Genomic DNA, 24338 nt, shown 5'->3' on the forward strand with positions numbered 1-24338 from the left:
GAAGGGCAGAGGACCACAAAGCTGTATTCCCCTCTCTCCTATTGGCTTCATCCTGGTGAGCGGAGGTCACTAGTGCTCTATTTCTCCCCTTTTCTTCCCCAAAGTAGGCCTGGAGCAAGAAGAAGATGTGGTACGAGCACCGGCTGTTATTTGTGACCCTGTACATAGCCAACGGTTGATGGGATTTTCTTGGCAAAAATACTGGATTGGTTTGCCTTTTCCTTTTTCAGTCATTAAGGCACACAGATATGAAGAGACTTGCCCACACAGCTAGTGAGTGTCCGAGGCTGGATTTGAATTCAGGTCTTTCTGACTCTCGGCTGAGCCATCTAGCTGCCATGAGCACTGATTATATTTCCATTATTATTCTCTGCTTGATATTATCTTAGATTCAGGGCTGGAAAAGACTATAGTGACCATCTAGTTCATCCCTCCCTTTTTAGGGATGACGAAGCTGACGTCCCCCTTCCTTAGCGTCAGAGAATGGAGAATGAACATCATTCTAATTCCCTCTTGGGCAAGCCAGTGGTACTGCTCAGGAGACCACGAAGCAGGGGTATGCTGGTAATTTTTAAACTCTTACCTTCTATTGTAGAATCGATACTTTGCATTGGCTCCAAGGCAGAAGAGTACTAAGGGCTAGGAAATGGGGAAGTGTCAGGCCAGATTTGAACCCAGGACCTCCCAGCTCTAGGCCTGACACTATCCATTGAACAACCTACATGCCCCTGCAGATAAGTATTTAATAACAGATTATCTGAAAAAAAAAAAGTACACAGGACAAACTTTCAAGTTTAATCTTTATTATTAACATTTTCTCCATTATTTTCCAAGTCTAGACAAGCAAGAAAACAAGGTCTGCTTTGTAGCCAGGTATTGATTTCTGAGGTGTAAATGCTTACACTGAAAATTTAATAATTGGCTCTTGTGAAATGATTTGAACTGGCTTCAGCCTGCCCCTGCTCGTGACGTTGTCACTTCCCAGGCTCACAGAGCTCACAGCCTCACTGAAGAGCCACCCAGGAAATAAGAGAAGACAGCAGGGGATCCTGTGTGCAAGTCTGGGGCCTGGCAGGAATTAAGAAAGGAGCAGGGTCAGGAGGGGCTTGAAGAATCACGGAGGACTTACCAGAGGAGGTGGCCTTGGGTTGGCCCTTGCCTAGATGTTCAATACATAGGAGCACTTCTGGCTTGCCCATTGAAGTCTGTGCCCGGTACAAAAATGTTTTGGAACCTCCAGAGTGTCCCTTCCCCCAGCTGCCTTTTGATAAATAACAGTATCAACCAAGCCTAAATTGGATTGTCAGGCAGAGTAGAATAATTACGGAGTGGCCCTCACACTCTGATTTGATGTATGGGCACGCTGGGAACCATCGGGCGGCCACTCTGTAGCCGGAGCTGTGCGGCTGACAGGAGGGGCTGATAAAAAAAGAAATGAGAAAGAATGAACTGGGAGCCCCCGAGGCCCGCCGGACCACCCCTCTTTCTCAGCTTCCTTCCCAGTGGCCATATTACGGATGAGTGGGAAGGAGAGTTCCAAAGTTTCTGCAGATAAATGGCCTCTAGTCAACTGCCCACGAGCAGACTGGGTTAGAGGGAGCGAACTTATTAGAAAACAGCTCAGGCCTCTTAGCTGGGTAAGTTTGCTAAATATTGGCAGGGGTGCCTTTGAGTCTCACCCATTTCCTTTAAGTTCTATTACAGAATCATAGAATTTAGAATTGGAAGGGACCTCAGGAGCAATTCAGGCCAAACTCTACTCAAAAGAAATGCTCTCCCCAAAATATATGTCGTCAGGGATCACCCACCATCTGCTTTAAAGACCTACCATGAAGGGGATGCTCACCACCCTTGAGCTCATGCCACACTTGGGCAGTTGTAGTTGTTAGGAAACTTTTTAAACTCTTGCTTTCGGCCAGTAACAGCTCTTAGACAGAAGGGCAGAATCTAGGCAGTTGGAGTTAAATGACTTGCTCAGGGTCACACATCTGGGAAGTGTCTGAGGCCCTATTTGAACCCGGGACCTTCTGCCCCAAGCTTGGCTCTCTATCCACCAAACCACGCAGTTACCCTGAAGCTGTTCAATGCTGTCTAAATTGTCCTTTCTGCCACTGCCCTCTATTACTCCTGGCTCTAAATAGCTCAAAGTAGGTGCTTAGCAAAGGATTTGTTGAATGAATGAATCGGTGTAGAGAGAGCTCTTGTCTAGCTGTCTCTCTATTGGGCTAGGGAGTAGATGGACTGGAGATTGGTAGTGGCCCTTGGGCTCTGGGTTCTACACCTAAGTAGCCTTGTGACCTTGGGTAAATCACTTCCCCCTCTGTATCTGTGAGGTAGATAGTATAAGTATTGTCCTCCCCATTTTACTAAAGGGAAAAGGGAGACTCGGAGTAAGCGGTTTATTCATGGTTCAGTAGTGAAACAGAGGGATAAACTCTAGGCTTCTGACTCCTCGGTCAAGGCTCTTGACAGGCTCTCTCAGAAGATGATGGACCCAAATGACGGCAACTCTACTCCTCGGTATCATTTTCTGTCTGCTTTGCGTTAGCATGAGTGACACGGATTTACGGCTCTGGGGACCAGAACAGGGTACCATGATCCGGGTGGCACAGCACTGCTGAACCATTTCTTGTGGCTCTCATTTCATTACTAAGAATCCTCTCAGGGCTAGCCATGCTGTGTGTTCTTATGACAATATTAACTGTTTCTAGGAGACTCGGTGGGTGGAAATGAAACTCTAATAGACAAACCCTCAGCCTCCTGAAGGGAATTTTCCTTTCTAGGCTCCTCAGAGGATGTCAGTCCTGGAAGATGCTGGCGAGGCCGTTTGGCTTGACCCCCATCTGCACACAGATCCCTACCATGACGTTCTCTGCAAGGACATTTCTCTTGTTGGCATTTTGTAGTTACTTATCGGCATCCATATTGTTTCTCCCCCTGGGGAAGTGTGAATTCCTCAAGGACTGGGCCCATCTGCCTAGTTCAGTGACTAGCCCTTGCAAGGCACTTCAGAAAGGCTTTTTTGAATCCAGCCCCTGCTTGACTACCTTCATTTTAAAATTTAAAAAAATTTTATTTTGAATATTTTCCCATGGTTACATGATTCATAATCCCCCCCTCCCCCCAAAGTTGACAAGCAGTTCCACTGGGTTATACGGGTATCGTTGTTCAAAACATAGGTCTATGTAATAGAATATCATCAGTGACGGGGAAGTCACTATCTTGAGAGACAACCCCTTTTCCATCATGGAGAGTGTCTAGAAGTTAGAGAGGTCTTTATTATGGAGGGAAACTCTGGAACCCGTTGGTCTCAATTCTGCCATCTGAGTCAAGGAGAATGGGGTTAATCCCTCTTCCAGAGGACAGACCTTGAGATAGTTGAAGACCATGCACATACTCCATTTCCTTGGTCTCCAGCTGTTTGGAGATTGGCCCTAAGGGGACTCATTGCAGAATAATTGTCATTAAAAAGAGTGAGACTAAAAGAACTAAATGATACCTTTTCAGAGTTTCACTTTTCTTCTCCAGCTAACTCCAAGGAGCCTCCTTAGGGGCAATCATAAAAGCTTATTTTGGGAATAATGAACTTAAAAAAAAACCTCAAACCCTTACCTTCTGTTTTTAGAATTGATACAAGTATCTAATTCCAAGGCAGAAGAGTGGTAAGTGCTAGGCAAATGGGATTAAGTGACTTGCCCAGGGTTACATAGCTAAGAAGTGTATGAGGTCAAATTTGAACCCATGACCTCCTGTCTCCAAGCTTGGTTCTCTATCCATTGTATCACCTAGCTGCCCCTGATAGTGGACTCTTATCAGGGTCCCATGGCCACTTGCTGCCCATCAGGATCCTACAGCTATGGTTAAAAGCCCGGCTCAAAGGACAAGGGAAAGACTCAGAAAACATTGTTAGGGACATAGCCCTTACTAACCCTATGACACACATTCATCACTTTTTTCAATCTGTGCCCAAGACCTGGGGCAAATTGCCTTTTGATTATAAACTTTTGATTATAAAGGATTGCTTTATTCTTTGCATGTGTAATTCCCAGCACCAAGGACTGTGCCTGGTGAGTGGCAGGCATTTAATAAACATTTATCCATCTGTTGTTTGGTCGCAACATGGCCTCAACACAGCACAAGGAAGTATAAAAGCTATCACAAAAGGAAAGGCACTCCCAAACACCAGGACCCTCTTTGTTACACTGTTCCATGGCAAGGTTATCCCCACCTGGTTTTTACCCTCTCCTTTCAAGAACAACCAGTTTCATAACAGTCTTACAGGGCCAATATATATATATATATATATAAACATGGGAAAGTTCCATTGCTCTCATCTTTTAGGGGAGGTGACATGTTCTCTACATGTCACTCCAGTGTATTAAAGAAGCTGTGCCCTCCTCTCAGTTCCTCCTCAGTTAACTGCCCTGACTTCTTTTCCGTCATAGTACCTCCTCAACTTTCTTGTGACAATCTCAGCACTTGGTTTGGTTGTTTACTAAAGTTCCTCTGTTGGTTGGAGGTATAGGGGCTGGGGGCAGTTAGGTAGCACAGTGGATAGAGTGCCAGGCCTGGATCCAGGAAGATTCATCTTTATGGTTTTCAAATCTGGCCTCAGATGCTTTCCCAGCTGTGTGACCCTGGGCAAGTCACTTAACTCCAATTGCCTAACCTTTACTGCTCTTCTCCCTCGGAACCAGTAGATTGCAAGACAGAAGGTAAGAGTTTAAATAAACAAAAAAGAACTAATTGTTAAATTGTCAGTATGACTATATCTCAGAATTTGGCACACACTATAAATGAGGGCTTGTTTCATTCTTTTGTTGATTATCTAGTCTTAAGGAAGTCATAGAGAAAATGTTAATAATAAAGATTAAATTTAAAAATGTATGGGGATAAGGGGAATTAGGTGGCTCAGCAAATAGAGAGCCAGGTCCAGAGACTGGAGGATCTGGTTGCAAATCTGGCCTCCAATATGATCTAGTTTTGTGATCCTGGACAAGTCACTTAACCCTATTTGCCTAGTATTTGTCCTTCTGTCTTAGAGATGTTACCAACACAGAAAAGTAAGGGTTAAAAAAAAGTCTATCAGGCATACAATTTTCTTTTTCAGAGAGTTAGTTGTTAAACATTTGCTATCATACCCCAGCCAGTGTTCCATAGACAAGGTCACATTTGAACCCAGGCCTTCTTGACTATGTCCAGCTCTCTGTTCCTCTGGGTTGACCTCATAAGTCAAGGCTGTATAGGTAATAAGTAGCAGAGCTGAGGTTTGAACCTGGGTCTTCTGGCTGATTCAGTACTTTTCCTATTACCCCACATTGTCTCTTAGGACTTGAGTTACAATTCTGAAACCACTGCTCTCTGGGACAGGTTAGGAGTTATTTTTTTTTTAAATACAAGGAGAAGGTAGAGGGTTTCTTGCTTCATGCTGTAAATCAGAGTGAGATTAATTAAAGCAAATGCTGAACACAGAGACATGGAGAAGAATCAATGTCTACAAATGAAACCCTCTTTACAGTCACAAGAAGCTGGATAGTGTCTTCGCCAGAGCGTGCCTGTGATGACAACCAGGTAATGTTCCTTCCCAGGTCTGGCCCTGTCATTACATTGGGAATTCACAAATGTTTTGGGCGATTTGTCCATTTAGGAAATGTTTCTTAACCGTTGGTTGTGTGGAGCCCAGGTTGCACAATGGTTAGAGTGCCCAACTTGGAGTTAGGAAGACTCATCCTCAAATCTAGCCTCAGGCACTAGTGGTTCTAACCCTGAGCAAATCACTTCATTCTGTTGGCCTCAGTTTCCTCATCCATAAAATAATCTGGAGAAGGAAATGGCAAACCACTTCATTATCTCAGCCAAGAAAACCCCAAATGGAGTCAGACATGACTAAAAAATGACTGAACAACAATAAAAACACATAGCTCTATGTTGGGTATCAAGGTCAAATGCAAAGATATAATTTAAGCAATTATTTGGACTCCTGAGCATGTGCAATTATGCAAATTCAACTTTATGTAAAGAATTAAATGCTTACCTCTAGAAAAAGAACTGATAAATAAAACTATGCACAACATGGTTTTACAGATCCGTATCCATATATATTTGTTAATCAGTACCTTCTCTAGTACACAGTGGGAAGGCAGGGAAATAAAAGAAAAATAAAGACTGAGAGAAATCTACGTACTTACGGTACAGGGCTGTGCTCTCTTTGCTCTTCTGCCCTCTGCTTGGTGCTTTGTGGCAGATGCTGCCTTATGGGGGCTTGGCTTGAGACCCCTGCCCCTGAGAGAGGGGAGTCTTTGCCCTTCTCCTCCTATGTCTGCCACTCCTTGTTCCCCTAGCAATGCCCGTTTGTCTTCCATAAACCTGACTGTGTGTAGCTCATGTCCATGTCTGGTCCCAATGTGTCTCTGCTCCTGGCCCCAACCCCATTGTTTCCTCTCGTATGTGGCTGCCTCCCTTCCTGCCCTTCCTTCTCTGTCTCCCCCTGCTCCCCAAGTCCTAGAATCCTGAGCAGTCCTGCTTCCACGGGCAAGTGGCCCCCTTCCACCCTCCTGCCATCCCTCCCTTGCCCATGCCACCAGCCAAATTTGCATCATGTAAAAATAAGAGCTGCCCACTCCCCTAACGTGAGAACTGGCCATATAGAGAAATGCACACACAGCTATCATTTTTATTTGTTTCTTTAGGAACAGTGTGCCCAGTTGCCAGGTCTTGGTACTTTGGGGAAAAGGCCCCTTTTCTGTCCTTTGTTGCCTTCCGAGGTCTGGGTAGACTTTTATATCAGGGGAGAGAAAACATTTGAAAATGAGGAAAACATCCTCATTCACCTGAAGGTATCAAGGACTAAATATAGTAGACTTCTGGGTGGTCCTGGACCTAGAGTCAGGAAAACCTCAGTTTTGATATGATCTTAGACATTTACCTAGTTATATGCATGACCTTGGATAAGTCACTTAACCACTGTCTGCCTCTGTTTCTTCATCTACAAAATGAAGATAATAAGAGCACCTACTTCCTGTAGCTATTATGAGGAATAATTGAAATAATATTTGTAAAGCACTTTGCAAACTTTAAAACTCTATGTAGATGGGGGTGGCTAGGCAGCATAGTAGATAGAAAGCCAGGCCTGGAGATGGGAGGACTTGGGTTTAAATGTGACCTCAGATACTTCCTAGCTGTGTGACCTTGGTCAAGTCACTTAACTCCCATTGCCTAACCAGCCCTTATTGCTCTTCTGCCTTAGTTAGATCTGATAGTATTAATTCTTTTTTTTTTTTTTTAATTTAAACCCTTACCTTCTGTCTTGGAGTCAATACTGTGTATTGGCTCCAAGGCAGAAGAGTGGTAAGGGCTAGGCAATGGGGGTCAAGTGACTAGCCCAGGGTCACACAGCTGGGAAGTGTCTGAGGCTAAATTTGAACCTAGGACCTCCCGTCTCTAGGCCTGGCTCTCAATCCACTGAGCTACCCAGCTGCCCCCTGATAGTATTAATTCTAAGATAGAAATAAGTAAGAATTTTTAAAAAACCTCAAAAATTATGCACACATGTAAATGCTATATGTATAAAATATATGTAATATATTTTTGCACATACTGTGTATGTTAGCTTTTATTATTATTATTATCCTTGCCATGAAAATTGGCATTTTCAAAGGAAACCTTGTGGAGAGGGAAATGTTTGGTCCAGAAGAAAGAATCACTAATGGTGGAATTTCAAGCACCCGTGGGGAAGTAGCAAGAGGCAATAGAGTGGAAAGGGTGTTGGACTCTCAGGTTCCTGATTCTGATACTAACACGGAATGATATCGATTGATTATGACAATTGCCTATTCTCTGTTTTAGCCTCCGTTTTACCAACTGTGAGATGGACATCATAATATTTGTCTTGTCTACCTCATGGGGTTGTTATGAGAAAAAAACCTTTGTTAACGTGAGCTGTTTTTACCCCCAACCTCTGTTCAAGTTCTCTTCCTTCACTGTGCGCTGGAGGTAAGGCTGGGCTCTCAAATGGTACACCCCCTCTCCCAATGCGAGTTCCGTCTGGTGGGTCCTCCCAAACTATTCTAGGACGGCCCAAGGATGGACGGCCTCCTGAAGACCCGATACTAGTGACGTTCGTGCCAAAGGCAAGAGGCATGAAAGATCCATCGAATGAGCTTTAACAAAAAATAATTGCATTGATTTCTTTTGTCTTATGTCCCCTTCCTTCCCAGGGATCCTCCGGCACCGCCCCGGGAGCCATCTCTGGTAGCAAAACTGAAATCACTTCAGTAAAACGAATGAGCTTATTGCCTCAGTTTGACAGTACATGTAATATTCCACTCTCACGCCCTTACATTTGCAAGAAGGAGAGACATCAAATGAACTTTTTAAGCTTTCTCCGGGGGGGTGGGGGGTATGTGTTTGACTTCTTTGGGTAAAGATGCTGAGAAGCCTGACGGGGGATGCAACATGGGGCCTGACTTTGGAGAAATCCCCTTGGCAGGAAATAGGGAATTTAGTAGCTTCCTATTTTAATTAATTATCATTGATAACAAGGGGTCATTCTTACTCTGATTAAGGATTGCAACTGCTCTCTAGGACTCTCTAAATCTGGGCTTATTGTTGTTTGGTTTTTCAGTCATATCAGACTGTTCGTGACCCCATTTGGGGTTCTCTTGGCAAAGATACTGTCTTGCAGGCTCCTTCATTTTATAGATGAGGCAACTGAGGCAACTCGGGTTAAGTGATCTGCCCAGGGTAACAGAGTTATTAAGTTTTGAAGGCTAGATTTGAACTCAGGTTCCAGGCCCAGCACTTATCACCTAGCTACCTGTAAATCTGGGTACCTTTGGACAAAACCCCCATTTTCTGCTCCCATGTTATTGTTCAAATACCCTGTATGAGGACTGTGCTGGCTAAACTTGGAGATACTCATCACCAGCTGCTGACGGATGAATTTTTGGTCACAGAAACTCTCAAAGATCATCTTTGAAGGTGTAGAGAAGTTGTAGGTAGCACAGAAGAATGATATATATCATTGCATTGAAGCCCTGAGGGACTTTACTCTGGTGTCTTCCTAATTACCTTTCCAGGTTCTCCTTGGCCCTTCACCATACTTTCCTGAGTCCTTTTTTCTTTTCTTTTTTTAAACCCTTACCTTTCATCTTAGAATCACTACTGTGTCTTGGTTCCAAGATAGAAGAGTGGTCAAGGCTAGGCAATGGAGGTTAAAGTGACGTTCCCAGAGTCACACAGCTGGGAAGTGTCTGAGGTCAGATTTGAACCTGGGTCTTTTCTATCTCTAGGCCTGGCTCTTAATCCTCTGAGTCACTTAGCTTCCCTCCTCTGGGCCCCTTTAAGTTTTTTCCCAGCCTGCTTCATTCTTTCTTCCATCCCAGCAAGGACCATAGATTTCTACTTCCCATCCCAAATCCAGCACAGAAGGGGCTCTCAGGTCTCCCACAATGCCACTGTCTCTACTCCTCCCTTAAGAAAAACATCTCCTCAGACAAGCTGCAGGGGCCCTTGGGTGAGACTAGTCTGTTTTCTTTTCTTAAGGGATGGTGTAATGTAATGGGTTTCAATACAACATTAGCCAGTTTTTCCTATAGACCTCAGAGCCTGCTGGCACAGGGGGATGCTGGCAGTCACTTGCTTACTCTGATGAAAAGCCTTGCTAAGAGCCCTGGAAGGCATAAGGGAGCTGGGATGCCAGGTCTTTCTCCCCTCCCTACTTCTTCTCCCATATTCAAACTGGGGCAGAGCACAAGAGGGGGCAGCTTAGAGAGGGAATTCATGGTGTTCGTGGTGACTTTCCAGAAATATTTCTGTGATTTTTTTTTGAGGACAAGAAAAAGAAGCCAGAATATTCTCTTATTTTGTATTATAACATTTATAGAATTATTAAATTTAGAGCTGTAAGTTTCCCCAGAGATCAGGAAACTGAGTCCCAGAGTTAGATTTCATTCTGACAAGGGGAAAGGAAGGAAAGTAGATTAATAATTTAATTGGTATAGGAAACTCACAGATGAGGAAACTCCTTCTATCCATGCAGATTGGACAATACTTCTGCATCTTAAGAGTCTTAGAGAGCTGGTTGGAACACTGAGATGTTTTGTGACTTGCCCAGGGTCTCATATAATTTCCGAGTACGTAGATTTTGCTAGGCACAAGGAATCTAAAGATAAAATGGAGACACACTCCCTTTTCACAAGAAGCTTACATTTCACTGGAAGTTAAGTGACTTGTCTGAGGTCACAAATTGTAAATGGAATTATTCCCCTTTGTTTATTTTAACTTATTCAATCAAGAACTTGGAGTGCCCCTCCTTTCACACTTAGTTAACTTTTTACTAGAAAAGGAAGTTCACACCTTCAAAAGACTAGAAGTGGATCCCACAAGCACTGCTCTGCTCCCTGCCCCCTCACCAGTGCCAGGCAAATTAAGAAACTATGATTGGTTCCTGAGATGTGATAGAACAGCCCACAGTGAGAGGAAGTAGAAACCAGAGAGACAGGAAGTAACATGGAAAAAGGGCCGATAAATGGTGAGACCAAAGAGCTGAGCGTGTACTTTGGCATTGGATTCATTCTGGGTTGGAGTCTTCTGCTTTGAACTTCTTCTGCATCAGACAACTTCTACGTTGGAGGGATTCTGCTGCATTGGTGTCTCTGCATTGGATTTCATTCTGCGTTGGAGATTCTGTGTTAGTGGCCCTTGTTGAAGAGTCTACTGTGACTCCTGATTGGAGATGGGGACCTGAGGGAGCCTTTGTCAGAGTTGAGCTAGATTCCCCCAGATTGGCAAGTATAGGCATTTAACTAGGATGTTTACCTAGGCAATATTTTCTACCTCCTTCCTACATTTCCCTCTCTTTTACTATATCTCTACTTTTGCTGTAATAAAGCTACTAAAGCTACTAACAGACTCATAGTTTAATTTTTAATTATTATAAATAGTGACCACAACTTTTAAAAACTCTTAATTTGACCAAAACCAATTTTAACTATTGCACAATCTAATCCCTTAAATATTTATTGCCCATCAAAGATGTGCTAGGCACTATGCTAAAGCACAGAGGATATAATTAATAAAAAGAAAGATAGTCCTTGCCCTCAACGAGCTTACAATCCAAAGGGGGTAGAAAACACACATAAAAAGGGCAGGAAAGTGTTGGGGAGCTGGATGCCAAGAGAAACCTAGCTCAGGGGCATTTTGAAGTCAAACTAGGCAGAGCAGCCCGCACAAAATTTGTGGAAGAGCTAAGAGTCCAATTCTGCCCTCTCTAAAGGAAGGCATTGTGGGGTGGGGAGGAGTTTGGTATTTCTCCTTCCAGCCCTCCTAACAGAGGAGAGAAGAGACTGAAGGAGGTAGAGTCAATCAAAGTTTGAGTTAGTAACATGGTGATGGTGATAGTTGCTGAGAAAGGATTCCAACAGAGGTAAACTCTCAATCTAATACTCTTGCTAAAGAGACCAGCCCCTTTCCTCACTGCCATTGTTCCCAATAGAGTAATAACAGCTAGCATTCATATTGTTGTTTAGTTGATAGTCATGTTTAACTCTCTGCCATAAAACATGACCTGGAGTCAGGAAGACCAGAGTTCAAATCCAGCCTCAGCCTCTTACCAGCTGTGTGATTCTGGAAAAAGTAACTTAATTACTACCTACCTCAGTTTTCTCAACTATAAAATGGGGATAATAATAGTACTTACCTCTCAGGCTTTTTATGAACATCAAATTAGATAATACTTGTAAAGCACTTAGTGGATGGGGGCTAGGTGGCACAGTAGCTAGAGTGCTGGGCCTGGAGTCAGGAAGTCCTGAGTTCAAATTGAGCCTCAGGCACTTATAAGCTGGGCAAGTTACTTAACCTCTTATTTCCCCCAGTCCCTCATCTGTAAAATGGGGACATCCTGGAGAAGGAAATCCAAACCATTCTAGTATCTGCCAAAGAAGTCCGACATCACCGAACAACAATGACTTAGCATAGCACCTGGCACTCAGAAAGTTTTCTTCAATCCTTCTGAAAAAATGGAACATGTGCGCCTCTGTATTCTTTGTCCTCTTCCCTGAGGTCTCTTCTAGCTCTGATATTCCCTGACTCTGGGTGGCCATTTCATGTGATATTAGACTACCAGAGAAGCTTATGGCATAGCCCAGATTCAGGAGCAGGCTCATAGCCTTTTTGCACCTTCACCAGTGATTTGGGGAAAGTTGAGGCTCTTGGAACAAAAACTTGGAAAATAACCATTGTGTCGTTAATGATTAATCCTTCCAGCAAAATAACTTGCCTAGGGTTACACAACTAGTGCATTTTTGAGGCTGAATTTGAACTCAGGTCTTCCTGACTCCAAGTCCATCTGTTATCCACTGTGATATCTAGCAGCTTTTATTTTTTAATATTTAAAAAAATATTTTATTTAAAAAATATTTTTCCATGGTTATATGATTCATGTTCTCTCCCTCTCCTCTTTCCTACCTCCTCCTAGAGTCTAGCAGCTTTTAAATCCTACCTCAGACCCGTATGAGTTTTGTGATACTGGATAAGTCACTTAAATTCTCTCCAGCCTCAGTTTCCTCTACTGGAATGGAGCTAATTATAGCTCTTACCTCTAGGGTTGCAGTGAGCATCAAGAAAAAGTATGCAGCTATAGGCAAAACATGTAAATCAGAGAAGTATGTATGCAAAAGTGCATTGCAAACCTTTGACTGCTCTGGATGTTAGCTATTGTCACTCATTTATTCAAGGTCTTTACGATGTGATCCCTCCTGAGTGGGGATCCAGAAATATAAAGCATTGTTCCTGTCCTCAAGGAGTTTATGATCCTCTGGGCAAATGTCTACCCCGAAAACAATACAAGAGCTAAATATCAAGAGTCTCGAAATGTAGGCTCAGAAAGAGCTCTTGGGGGCATAGAATGGCAGCTCTAGAAGGGATCTGGGAGGTGACCTAATCTGATGTCCTTATTTTATAGAAGAGGAAACTGCTGATTGCCCAAGTATACAGCTAATAATGGACAGAAACTGGATCAAAGCCCACTTCTCCTATTTATTTATCTGGAATCTAGTATTGTTTTTTAAAAAAATATTTTTCTTTTGGTAAATTGGGGAAGGGCGTCTTAAACCTAGGATTTCATCGATGTGAGGAACTGTCAGTATGGAAACTTCTTTCATGAGCAAATGGCTAATTCCTGTGTAATTTAAAGCCTCAGAGAATTGCTTTGGGCACAAAGAGGCTAAGTGACTTATCTGTGGGCACATAGCTAATATCACAGGTGAAATTCGAACTCAGATCTTCCCAAATCTAAATCTGTCCCTCTATTCAGAACATTACCCCATCTCTTATAAGAGACTTTTCCTGATTTGTTTCCCCCCACCCAACGGCTAGTCTCTTACCCCTAAATTACCTTGTATCAACTAGGCTATATTTTGTTTCTGTTTACCAGGGTACATACCATTTCTCCACTAGACTATAAACTCTTTGCTGAAGGCCCCCAGGTGGCGCCATAGTGCACAGTTATGGTTCTGGAAATCAGGACTTTGCAAGTATAAATCTAGCCTCAGACCCTCACTCACTATCCTGGGCAACTCACTTAAGTATCGCCTGCCTCAGTTTCCTTAACTGTAAAATGGGGATAATAAAAAGCACCTAGTTCTTGGGGCTTGGAGGAATCCAGTGAGATAAGATTTAATGCTTAATAAATACTTGTTTCCTTCCTTTTATTTTCTTTTTTGGGTCCCTGGCATTGGGGGCAGCTAGATGGAGCAGAGGCTAGAGTGCTGGGTCTGGATTCAGGAAGACCTGAGTTCAAATTCAGCCTCAGAAACTTACTAGCCATGTGACCTTGGGCAAGTCAATGAATCCTGTTGGCCTCAGTTTCCTCATCTGTAAAATGAGATGGCAGAGGAAAGGGCAAACCATGCCAACATCTCTGCCAAGAAACCCCCCCAAAAGGATCCTGAAAAGTTGGACCTGACTGAAATGACTGAATAACTACCTAGTGCTAAGAGCAGGACCTAGCACAGCTGGCAATGAATGCTTTATGCCCATTTGTGTAGCCAGGAATCAAAGCCACCTCTTTTGATTCTGTTTATAATATTCTACTTGGAATTAGGAGAAATTTGTTTGAATTTTTTTTTAATCGTGCCTCAAAGCCATCTGTGGGACCGTGGGGCAATCCCTCAGTTTCCTCATTTGTAAAATGGGAATGATGAGGCCCATAGTCTCTAGCCCACAGAGCTCTTTGGGGAATCGGATGAGATAACACATGTAGAATGCTTTGTAAATGTGAATGCCCCATATATAATCTTCGATTATTATTTGTTGACTAATTAGTCAAACCACCTCAAATACTAACAAGGGGCTGGGCTTGTTTTGCATTATAGTTATTCCCTATCTGCCTTGTGCCAGCCTAACCCTGCTCTTATACTTTAATGGTTACAAAGTGCCTTCCACATTTATGATCTCATTTAATCTTCACAACAATCCTGTGCGGTCAGTGAGGCAAATCACCGCACTTCTTATAGGCTAGGAAATAGGCTCAGAGGTAAAGGGACATCTCTGGAAGCCCACCCAACTAGGAAATAGCAGGACCAAGACTTGAACCCAGACCTCGAGACCCTCAGGCTTTCTGCTACATCTATGCCTTAAAGACCAGTCTTACTGTTTCCTGGGTCTCCACTAGCACTGAGCACAAAGCCTTGCACGTAGTAGGTATCCGATAATATTGCTCTGCAGTCAACTTCCAAGTGATGAGATTGGCTTTTTCCATCTGGAAGTGAGTTGTGAGCCATAAGGTCCAAGGAAAGTCTCAAAATGATCCCTGAATCAGAAATGCAGTTTAGGCAGGATTTGAATGACTTTATAATCACAGACTATTTTTTTACTAGAAAAATGACCGCTTCTCTAATGAACTGCCTCCCCCTCCCCAAGCATGGTCATAACACACAAAAAGGCTGTCAGAGGTTGATAGATTTAGAGATAGAGGGGGCAGCTGGGTGGCTCAGGGGATAGAGAGCTGGGCCTAGAGTTGGGAGGTCCCAGATTCAAATTTTATTTCAGATGCTTCCTAGCTGTGTGACCCTGGGCAAGTCACTTAGCCACCATTGCCTAGTCCTTACTCTTTTCTGCCTTGAAACTGATATATAATATTGATTCTAAGATGGAAGGTAAGGGTTAAAAAAAGATTTAGAGATGGAAAAGATCTTTAGAGAAAAGTTGATCATCCCTTCATTTTAGAGTTGGAACAACTGAGGTTCAGAGAGGCTATGATTTTTAAAGGTCACCCAAGTGGCTAAATAGTCTTTTGTCTCCAAATCAAACAATCTTTTCTTTCCTCCCTTCCTTCTTTCCTTCTCTCTCCCCCTCTCTCTCTGTATTTGTCTCTCTCTCCCTCTCTCTGTGTCTCTCTGTCTCTGTCTCTCTGTCTCTGTCTCTCTGTCTCCTCTCTCTCTCTCTCTCTCTCTCTCTCTCTCTCTCTCTCTCTCTCTCTCTCTCTCTCTGTGTCTCTCTCTCTGTCTCTCTCCCTTTCTCTGTCTGTCTGTCTCTGTCTCTGTCTCTCTGTCTCTCTCTCTGTGTGTGTGTCTCTCTCTCTCTCTCTGTCTCTCTCTCTCTCTCTGTCTCTCTCTCTGTCTCTCTCTCTCGATGGCCCTGAATAAGTTTTTCAAAGCCCCACTCAAGGAAGGAAAACCTTTCTCCCCCACCTATTTTATTTTCCTGTCCGGAAATAAAGGAGAGGCAAACAAGTGTGTCCACATTAGAGACAAATCCAGGGAAACCCAGAAAACGTTGCTGTGCCCTTCCAGAGTCGGTGAGGCTGAGCTCTGCTCTGCAATTAGCCAAATCTCCCTACATACCCCGAGGCTGTGGCCAGTCCAATTATTCACCAGTGACCAGTGGCAACTATTGCTACTCTAACTGCCCTAGAAAATGCCCTGCCTCTCCGCTGCCAAAGCCCAGAGCCAGGGGCTGGCAGGGCATTTCCCGTGGTCCCTGTGCCTCCATGGGGCTTCTCTAATGATGGCGCTCCCAGAGAAGAGGGGGAACAAGAGAACCTTTGAGGAACAAAACCCACAACAAAGATGAGGACCTGGCCAGGGGCTGGCATGCTAGGAAAATTCTATGATTAAATCCCTCCCCCTCCCCCAGAAGGGCTCCTCCTGCCTCTCACATCTTGATGGATTCTTAATAAACTCTATAGCTGGGGACCTGGTGGCAAATGTGTTCTCAAAGCACAGCAGGTTCCTCACTCAGTAAATTATCGCATTTGGACCTAGTCTGGGCTGATGGGGTATGATTTAAAGTCATGGGAGCTCCCACAATGGTTGATCCATGGCCAGTCCCCAGGCTCCCCGGCTGGCTCAGAGGTGCCCCTTCAAGCACAACACTTCCAGCGTGCACAAAGAAAAATCCAGGACAAAATGCAATCTTCGAGCTCCACTGGGGGAGCTTGACCCGCCATAAAGCACCAGGTTGGTTAGAGAAATGCTGTCGGTCACAGTACAATTAGGTTTCTATTTATTTTCTTCCCCGGATTCTCAGAAGCTGCAGTCACACGTGTATTGGAGTCATTACTCACAAACTACCACTCTGCTGCAGGCCAGAGGCAGCGGCCACCTTGAGGGAGTCCGGCAGGGGAGCTTTCTCCTCAAATTGTCTGCCTTGAAAATGGTAGCGACTGCTCCCCACTTCCCTACTTCCCCCCTTAATGGGACATCCTGTCCAAAACAGGCTGAGGAAATTCTCAGGATGCACACGAGAGACTCGGGGCCCCTGCAGCTCTCTCTTGTCCTGATGCCTTCTAAAAGGAGTATTAGAGGCAGCTACATGGCTCAGGAGATGGAGAGCCAGGCTTAGAGATGGGAGGTCCTGGGTTCAAACCTGGTCTCAGATACTTTCTAGCTGTGTGGCCCTGGGCAAGTCACCTAACCCCCACTGGCTAGCCCTCAGCACTCTTCTGCCTTGGACCTGTTACTTAGTATTAATTCTAAGGCAGACAGCAATGTTTTTTAAGAAATAAAAGGAATAATATAATAATAGCTAATATTTATATAGTACTTGCTATGTACCAGACACCATGCTAAGTACTTTACAATGATCCTCTCATTTGATCTTCACAACAAGCCTGGGAAGTGGGTGCTATTATTAGTCTCATTTTACAGATGAAGAAATTGAGGCAAACAGAGGTTAAGTGACTTGTCACACAGCTAGTGAGTGTCAGGAAAGGCCAGAAAGTCAAGGCTACTCTGTAGATGGAGATAAGGGCCTCAATTGCCTTCAGGGATAGTCAATTCCTGGGCCAACTGAATCTCTGGGTCAGAGTTAAATCTGAAACGGAGGCAAAATGATGCAATGGAGGGAGGACAAGAACGGACCTCCAGAGATCTGGCTTCTGAGATTTCCCAGCCCTGCTTCTTACCTGCTCTGCGACCCTGGATGGTTTATTTCATGTTTCTGGGCCTCAATTAGGACTAGATCAGGGATCGTTAACCTGGAATCCCTAGCCTGTCCCATCCTTTCATTTTAGCATTGAGGTAGCCCAGAGAAGGGTAGCCCAAGGCCACCCATTTCCAAGGAGGGCATGAATCTGAGTGGGGAACATCTCACTGAAATGCTGTACTTCCTTCATTTGTGAATTAAAGGAAACCAAGGTCCATAGGCTTCACTCCATGGCCTAAGGTGTCCGAGACCCCCCAAATTTAGCTAGATGATTCCCTGAGGCCTTCTCTACCTCTGTCACTCTAGGATTCTGTCTGTGAGTGTCCAGTTGTTAGTGAGAGCCCTTGGGAGTCACCTCCCCCAATCCTACCCATCAGCAAGGCCAAGCCTAAGATGGCAGGATTTGGAGCTGAAGGGACCTTGAGTCTCACTGACTAAAACATGGCACGCAACGTAGCTGCTCCAATCATTTCGTCTGGAGGCAGAGAAGGCAAATGCTACTGTTTGGATAGAGGCTGAAAGAAGGGAACAGTTCATGGGCAGCTGCTATTTAAATAGTGTCCTTCAGACTCCTTTAAAGGAGGAGGCCCTCAGATACCTGATGGAATACTTTTTGTTTTTTTTTTTTGAGGGGTGTCTTTGTAAACTTTTTCTTGGGAGTCCAGAATTTTAACTTCTACCAGGATAGAAGGAAAGGATCCTCTGATTAAAAGTTCTGAGAACTAGGTTTTAGTTCTGCCTCTAATTCTGTGTGAGACCCTGGCCAAGTCCCACCCCCATTTGTGCCTTCTGAACCTCAGTTTCCTCCTTTGTCAAAATGTGCTAACAATATCTACGCTGCCTTTTTCACTGTAAGGTACCAATGAAATAAGGGCAGGAAAAATGCTTAGAAAACAGTGTGTGAAAGGTATACAAATGGGAAGGATAATTATTAGAAAAGCCTCTGTGGCCTAGTCTTACACTAGGGTTTTTAGTGAAGAGACTTGGACTTGAGTCTCAGCTCTTCTTAAATTTGCTGTGTGACCTTATGCAAGTCCTTCCCCTCCTCCTAGGGCCTTCCCTTTGAGGTTATCTTCCATTTACAATATCTGTAGCTGTATCTCTATCTTGAGTGCACATAATTGCTTACCCGCTGTTTTCCCCGTTAGACTGTGTCCTCCTTGAAGGCAAGGACCCTGACTTTGTTTTTATGTCCCCAGTGCTTAGCCTGGCACATAGTATATGCTTAACAAACGTTGGCTGACTGAATGACCTACTGATCCATTGCTATCCAGTTCAGACAGCTGGAAAGATATATTAATGGGAGGAGCTGTGCTGGGTACTGCATGGGCAATGAACAAGAGCTCCAGGAGTTTGCAGTGTAGTAGGCGAGAGAAAAAAGAAAATATTCAGATAAATATTGGGATGTTATTATGTCTAGTACTTTGGGATGTGGTTAGTTCTATAGTAGAAATATAAATAACAAGCCTTGGGAGTCAGTAAAGAGAAATCAATTTCTCTCTCTGTCTCTCTGTCTGTTTTTCTCTCTGTCTCTGTCTCTGTCTCTGTCTTTCTCTCTGTCTCTCTGTCTCTGTCTGTCTTTCTTTCTCTCTCTGTCTCTCTCTCTGTCTCTGTCTTTCTCTCTCTGTCTCTCTGTAAGGAAGGCAATGGGGAAAGGGATGGAGAAAAAGAAGAGAATCTGGAAGGCTTTGTGGTGGAGGGGACATTTGAGATAGACTTAAAAAATGGGAAAGGATTTCAATAGGAAGGGAAGAGGAGATTCCAGGTTTAGGGAACCAATTGAGCAAAGTACCAGAAGGTATCATCACATGAGTCTTCGAATTGAAAGGGACCTCTGAGGTCATTTGGTGTAACACAACCCAAATCATCAATCCTTCCCTCCAAGTGGTCACTCAATCTTCACTTGGACCACTTTACTGACAGAGAGCTCACTTCCTGCCCAGTCAGTCTGTTCTAATTTGGGATGGCTCAGATTGTTAGGAAGCTTTTCCTTCTATTGAGCCAAAATTTGCCTCCTGGCAAATTCCACCCACTGACTCTGGTCTTCCCGCTGGAGTTGAGTAGAACCAACCTAATCCTTCTTCTTCCACATGACAGCCATTCAAATACCTGAAGACAGCTAGCGTGATTCCCTTCTTTTCCAAGTCTTCTTTTGGCTTGGCCAAGTCTCCTGAGTTCCTTCACCCTCTTCTTGAATGGCATAACCGTCTAGATTTCTAATTGGGTTCCATTTCCTTGGTCCTCAGAGAGGAGCCTTAGGTGTGCCCTTTGCATGAGCTCATTTGGACTCCATCCTGCATGCTAAAATTTTGCCCAGATTAGTGCCAACTCCCCTGGAGCCAAAGGCCCTTCCCACCTTCCCCATTAACCTGACACCAGCCTGATCATGATTTGATCCCTGCTTCTCAATCCTCATCTGTCCTCCTTGCAGCTCTGGTCTTGGCCTCCTCATTGACTTGTCGGGTGACCTTGACCATGAATCTCTAGCCTTAATCACCTTTTGGCAAAACAGTCCAAATTATCTGGATGGTGGAGGATAGGGATCTGTTTTTAGCCTGAGTGATGGGTGGAGACTTTGTTTGATGTTTAAGACTACCCTGGGAAAGCATAATTGCATTTTTCCTCTCACAGAGCTAGGCTAGAAGTAGTCAGTTAGAAATCGAGAACTGATGAATTTTTTTAGTTAGTTGCAGGGAGTCTGGAGACCTGAGTTCTAATTCTAACTATCTAGATATGTGACCTTGGGCAATTAATTTTCCTTCTCTAGATGAAAGTATTTTTGTTGTTGTTGTTATTCAGTCATTTTCAGTTGTGTCTGACTCTTTGCGACCCCTTTTGAGGTTTTCTTGGCCATTTCCTTCTCTAGTTCGTTTTATTTGATTTTGAACACTTACTTTCTATTTTAGAAACAACTCCCAGATAGAAGAGCAGTAAGACCTAGGCAATTGGGGTTAAGAGATTTGCCCAGGATCACACATCTGGGAATTGTCTGAGGTCAGATTTGATCCCAGGTCTTCCCGACTCCAGGCCTGCTGCTCTATCCATCATTGTGCTATCTAACCGCTCCTCCAGCTCATTTTACAGATGAGGAAACTGAGGCAAACAGGTTTAGGTGATTTGCCCAGAGCCACACAGCTAGTAAGTGTCTGAACTCATATTTTAACTCTGGTCTTCCTGACTCCAGACCCGGCACCCTATCTACTGTACCACCTACCTGTTCTAAATTTCTTCCTTTGTGAAATACAGGTAAGGTTTGAGTTGGATCTACAATGGTTCCTGAGTCAGAGAATCTGGGTTCAAATCCTAGCCCTGCTCTTTATTCCCTATTGCCATCTGGTAAGTATGATCCTCAGTATTTCTACAAACTAAGAGGCTTGAAAAAGAAAGTCTCTGGCGTCCTCCAGTTCTCATATTCTCCACGCCTTTTAGCTCGGATATTCTAGGTTCTTATGTTCTCGGGTCCTTTATGGTTCTAGTCATCTCTGTTCCAAAGTTCCATCTAGTCCTGACCTTCCGGGATTCTGTGGATCCAGCATTCTCAGGGTCCCAACCTTTCCTTGACTGAGAGGCAGAGCGAGGGTGACTAGTTCTTTTATGGGGGAAAGGAGAAGTGGAATCTCTTCTCATGACCCTTCTTCACTAGTTTACCCGAGTGGCTGTCTCCAACTTCCCCTTTTTGGCAGAAGGTGGGGTTGCTAGGGGCCACGAACGTGTTGGAATCATCCCCCCACTGCGGTGAGGGCAGGGCTGGCTTCAGTAAACATCCAGCCAGTGGCATTTCACCCTCCTCTGTGGAAGCTGCTTCTGGGACTGTAAGTTCCATGGAAAGGGAGTGTGAGCCGTGCACTCAGTCACTTGTAGGGCTGACCTGAAGAGGATGTGTTAGACCAGGAAGAGCGGGGTGGGAGCACCCCCAAATTGCTGCATTCATCTTGTTTTCTTCACTGGATATCTAAGCTTCTCTCATGGGTCTAAACCGTAGGACAAGGCTGCACCCTGGGTCCACTGTGAGCCCCCTTGGGAGGTGGGGCTACTTTCGGGCCATGTGTACCGTACCCCTGCCATGAGCAACACGTAGGAGCATGCTCCGGGGCCCTGGAGGCTCAAGCCCAGGGATCTGGGCCAGGAAAATGATGCTATAAATCAGAGAGGTGTAATATAAATCTTGCCTCTGGCTCTCTCTTGCTTTTATCCCCTATAAAGCTAATTTATGGTGGAATATTCAGCATGGGTTTGAAGAGCTGAGACCTCCAGTGGGGGATGGCCCTCCAAAGAAGGAACCCTCTGATGTCCTCTTGGGCATTCGCCCTGGGCCAAGAATTTCAGCAGCGGCTTTCAGGGTTTTCCTACATCACTGCCAAGCAATGAAGTAACCAGTGGTTGAGACCTGTGAAGACTTAATATTGACCACACACTAAATGAAGTTGGCGCTGACCCCTCGCAGAGATGGTCAGTGCTCAGTCCTTGCATGGGAGCCTCCAGCCTCTGTAGACTAGCCCCAGGGGACAGTGGAACAGGGAACAGAGAAGAAAATAAGGCATTAAAAATATCTCTCTCTCTCTAACCCAAACAAAACCCACTGGATTTTTTTTTTTTTGCCTGTGTGCTATCGGATCAATGGGGGAAGGGAGAAAGGAGGAACTTGCTGAGAGATTTAAAACCTCATATTAAGTTTAAGTCTCAAGATTTGAAATAGAATATTATGACGGGCATGGAAAAATAGCTTAGCTAATAATTTCAACCCGTCTGCGAAATTAATTGCAGCTTATCTATAAAGTTAAGAGAACTTTCTTGGGGACAGACTCTCTTCATGGTGCACTTGGCTTGAATTGCTGTGAAACGTTTTTGGAGAGGGTTTTAGTGTTTTTCCAATGTTGAGGGGGTCTCCAAGTTGCTGGCTTTCAGGGGTAGAATTAATAGCTCTCCATCTGGGGATTGGTTCTGAACTCTGTACACTAAGCGCTTACGCTAGTGGTTGGTGAATCTTCGATTCTCAAAGGGAGTGACTTTTTAAGGCAGGGCACCCTAAGAAACGTTGTTTAGCGGATTGAGATGGGAGCATCTTATCTTACTTCTCCCCACCTCCTCCTCAAGTTGGAAGCACATCTTCTTGCTTACTGTGTGACCTCAAACAAGTCATTTCTGGGCCTCTGATTTCTCTGGAAAATGCAGGATTTGATCTCAAGTTAATTAACTAGACTTCACTGTGTATTGTATATGATGCACTGTATTAAGTGGTCAAACATCCCATCCAGCTCAGAGATTCTATTCTCTAAGGTCTATTTCAGCTCTAATAATCTCTGTTCTAAGATTCTTTCTCATTCTAATATCAGATGACATTGTGATTTTGCAGAGTCTTATGGATTGTAGGCTCTGAGAAATTATAGACTACCCGAGAGTGAAAATATAGATATTTGTTGTTCTAGAATGTAGCAGGGGTGGGGAGCTCCTCGTGGAGCCTGCTTGCTTTGGCTCCGTGATGGGGAGAGGCATGCTCCGGCCCGTTGCTAAAAGACCCGCTTGATCAGGGGATTCTTGGATTATCCCTTCATCCTCACTGGCAGTGTACGAAGTGGGTCTGTGTTGAAGAGGAATTCCTGAGCCAGGAACAATTTCGTACTCTATGGATCTAAAGAGGGAAAAGAGAGAGTTTTTGGTCTCTTTCCAAGAGGCCTCTTTGTTGGGGCATAGCTGGCATAGCTTTTCTTTGGATGTCTAGGGGAGATGGGGAGGGGATGATGGGATTTCTCTCATCTCTCAATGGCAGCAAGAACAAGGTGAGCCCAAGACTAGACCTCACGAACCTGGCTGACTCTTCTTTGTATCAAATGGACAACAATCTAGAGAGATGATTGTTGCCAACCCAGGAAAATGCCTGGGAAATTGGACAGGTTGGGAGTTCCTGGGTGCAGTGGGAGGTGATTCCTACAGCTAGGCCACTTCTCACAGGAGGAGGAACACTGACAGGATCATGAATGCCCCAAAGACCTAAGCCTACATTTGCTGCTTGGGGAAAACAAGCATAAAATGGAAAGTAATCTTATCAGCAATGTCACAAGGCTCCAGGGAGACATTCCCACCTATCGCTTTGTTGTTCAGTCATTTCAGTCATGTTCGACTCTTCATGACCCCATTTGGGGTTTTCCTGGTAAAGATATTGGAGTGGTTTGCCATTTCCTTTTCCAGCTCATTTTACAGATGAGAAAAAGGAGGCAGATTAAATGATTTGCCCAGGGTCACACAGTTGGATGGCGTCTGAAGTCAGATTTGAACACATGTCTTCTTGACTCCTGGCCCAGTGCTCCATCTACGGCACACATTGCCCCACCCATTGGGAAAGCATAATAGAGATGCTCAATTATCGTTTATGTTTTAAATATGAGTTAATATGCACTTATGAATCTTTTTGTGCTCAAGTATTTCTTTTGTGGTGAAGGAAATAAATAACTGTCTTGTACTTGCTATATACTGCTTTGTACATTGACTAGCATTTCTAGATGTGACCCTGATAATTCCCTTTAGGGGAGATTTTAGATGAATGAAAACCTGAGCTTTGATAGATTTTCTTTGGATCTCCAGGATGGAGACAGACATAATGAGCCAGAGACAGCAAGAAAAGCCTCATCTCCTCTCTTTGGAGTCATGTTCTTCTAGGCCTGAACTTGAGTGTATAATAAACAGATCACAACTCAGCCCTCCTTTGGTGGAAAGACGAGGACCCTGGGTGACACATTGATGGGGAAACTGATCCACTTGAAATATATATTTTGAGTTTAAGCACTTGGCTGGGTATTCAGTTCAGGAAAAGTTTGATTTTCTTTTACTGGCTCCAGAAAATAATGTAGTGTTGGAGTCACATTTGGTTCTCTTTGCTTTGTTTCTCCTCTCTCAAATACATTTGCCACAAAGCTACT

Source organism: Monodelphis domestica, chromosome 1 (genome assembly GCF_027887165.1).
Source record: "Monodelphis domestica isolate mMonDom1 chromosome 1, mMonDom1.pri, whole genome shotgun sequence".
Taxonomy (NCBI): Eukaryota; Metazoa; Chordata; class Mammalia; order Didelphimorphia; family Didelphidae; genus Monodelphis; species Monodelphis domestica.